Source organism: Helianthus annuus, chromosome 15 (genome assembly GCF_002127325.2).
Source record: "Helianthus annuus cultivar XRQ/B chromosome 15, HanXRQr2.0-SUNRISE, whole genome shotgun sequence".
Classification (NCBI taxonomy): domain Eukaryota; kingdom Viridiplantae; phylum Streptophyta; class Magnoliopsida; order Asterales; family Asteraceae; genus Helianthus; species Helianthus annuus.
Window position 1 is genome coordinate 16,898,801 of NC_035447.2, and position 2,971 is coordinate 16,901,771.

The 2,971-nt window shown below is 35.1% G+C and overlaps 1 long non-coding RNA gene across 1 annotated transcript; it reads left to right on the forward strand.

Annotated features, from left to right (window-relative positions):
* Window positions 1-657: 657 nt before the first annotated feature.
* Window positions 658-1,433, forward strand: LOC110909446. The gene is made up of 2 exons (XR_002575369.2): window positions 658-1,197; window positions 1,254-1,433. It is a non-coding gene; the product is annotated as an uncharacterized LOC110909446 (long non-coding RNA).
* Window positions 1,434-2,971: the final 1,538 nt, after the last annotated feature.

The following is a 2,971-nucleotide window of genomic DNA, read 5'->3' on the forward strand; positions in this document are numbered from 1 at the left end:
AAGTACGTAAGGACGCCTACGTGGCACCAATCAGGGGACGGAGACATCTGTCCCACGATCTCCACTTGTCTGCTGATGGCAGAAGAGCAGCAGGGCCGACAACAACGACACGTGGCTCCAATCAAGGTGCGCCAGCACCGAAGAACTTCTAGAAGCCACTAAACGGTCGACACTAGTGAGACAAAGAGCACATCCGTTGTGTTGTCCATTTCCGGCCCAAGGCACATCAGCCCATATCCTCTTACACCTCTCCGGCTATAAATAGAGACCTCCTTCCACAGGTTAAACATTCTATTCCCTCTACTCTCACTCTTAACACTTGATTATCCTCTAAAAGCAGTTGCTTATTCTCACGCCGGAGCCCGGTTAAGAGGGAAACCCCCACATTCCCCTCTTAACGAGTAACGGTGTTTTGTTTTGCAGGATTGAACCTCAAGTCGGAGCTCAAATATTCATAAGAAGATTAACCATTATGGTAGAAACATAAACCAAACTGATTAGCTCCCTTAATTAGTTTAGTGTTTCTTCAACATACCTCATAATCATACTGTTTTTCAAGTGCTTTTAAAGCTTTTGTGCTCAATGCCACCATGGTAAAGTAAACAGAGCAATTAGTTGGTTTGCTTTGTTCAAACTTCAAAGGAAATCATGCTCAAGATTTTCAACATCTGGGCAATATATTCAAATTAGTAGGCTTTACATCTTAATCTTGGATTGTAAGACGCGAGGCGCTCATGAAAATGCATCATGGGCAAAAATGTGCAACTCATGTAGTTTTTGGTCAAAATTGGTTAAACATGGCCTGTGTGACAGTATGAGGCTTATATCTAATAAGTAAAAACAACTAAAGGGGTGAAAAAGTTGTAAAAGTTTACTTGACTAATAGGCTGATTTGTAAACATATTAGATAGACACAACTTCTCGTTGTTAATAAAGCTTATTTTGGCTGTACATAGATGCACAAGGGTCTAATTGTTTTGAGAAAGTAAGCTTACTAATTACCAGTTCCTATTTAAATTTGGTGAGTGCAGTTAAAAGAAAGAGCTGAAAAGCTTGAATATCACAAACAAAGAGAGCAGAAATTCACGGAGAATAAGAATGAGAAGAAGGAGCTACTGCGTCGCCAAAGTTCCGTATGGATTGATGAAAATGAACTCGAGAAAAAGATATTGAATGCCATTATGGATGAGTCCTAAGGTAACCATGCTTTCAACTCGCATTTTTTAAACTTTTTTTTTTTCCGCTCTTGTTAGAACTCAAGATGTAGACTTGAAGCACCCATGCTGGTGTGAGGTCAAGAAACCTTTGATTTTATGGTTGTAAGTGCAAGCATGCACACGGAATAAGTCTAAAAATGTGTTTCATTGGTCTTTCACTTGTGGGCATGAATTGAATTTTTTGTATATCATTACGGTCGGATGGTTGGTTGTTAGCTAACTAAGTATGTTGAATCATAAACATAATTCTATATTGATTCACAGTAATATAAAAGAAGCCAATTTTCTTGTCCAAGCATTTGAGGCACTGTACGTGCTCAAGCTTCGAGCTTTGTGTGCATCTTAAGACCGTCTGCGATGTATGCATACTATAACATTAGATTCTTGCTGTAAAACATCAAAGACATCAAATTTGGTGATTTTGGTGGAAGGGTTATGCAAATGGGATGGTGCACTTTCAAAGTTAACAAAGATTAAAATAAACCATTTTTTAGAACATGTTGAATTGCCATGTATCGATTTACAGCTAAGAATGAATAGTGATAAATTAAAGAATTAATGGTTATGCGATTTGGTACTGTTTAACGGAACCCGTCGATGCGGCGGGGTACTCATCTAGTTGATATCCATTTGGTCATATTACAACTTTATTTTCTGAGTATTCTCTTTTGATTGGTATACCAAGTTTCGGTATCGATACCGTAGCTAAACGAATTGATATAGTCCGAATTCTCGTCGCAACGCACGAGAAATTTTTGCTGTATTTTTAATTAATAGCAAATACAACTTACCTATTTTTAATTTACTTACACATTTAAGTATGTTAATAAAATTAATTCAGTTTTAATTAACACATTGTAACCTCTCTTTTGTTGTTGAAAGTGTGAATGTGAATTTTTTTTTTTATGAAAAGAACACAAATGTTTGCACTCATATAGAACCATAATTTTCCTTTTCATATAAGAATTGATATGACAATAGAGTAACAAACTTTAAAATATAATAATCAACAAAAGTCTTATAGATGGTACATCACATCAATTATCCTTCAAAAATACTATCCTTTATGAGTTGCTGTCACAGGAGGGCAGTTATCACTAACACACTCACCATTGATACAACCACAGTACCCACAGTCTCCGCACCATGGTGTACAACGATAATCGTTATCACAGGGCCGTGGTAGATCACTAGTTCGAACTGCCATTGTCTCGAACCTCATCCCTTCACAAATATTTGGAAAACCAAAATATTAGATTAAACATAATAAGACGTACCTAGAAATTTAAGAAAGAGTAAATATGGCTTTATTTACCGGATGAAATGAGAACAAAAACAATAAATAAAATCAAAGCTTGTTGTGTACTCTTCATTCTTTTTTCGTTCATATTTTTCTCTCCTAACATAGATGATACATGTCTTTATATATACAGCAAACATATTAAGAATGTTACCTTATATAAGATATTAGATATTTTAAATATTTAATGCGTATTTGCGTGATGAATTAATTTTAGTGCTGTTAGAATGATACATGTTTGCCTTTATTGTGCTTCTCGATGTAACCACAAGGATATACATTCGATGTAACGTATAATTAATACATTATTATTCCTTTAGAAATATATACATTCGATGTAACATATAATTAATACATTATTATTCCTTTAGAAGGATATACATTCGATATAACGTGTAACTAATACATGAAAACGTATTATATTTGATCTAAGTAGTTTTCCAAAAAGAAGTTA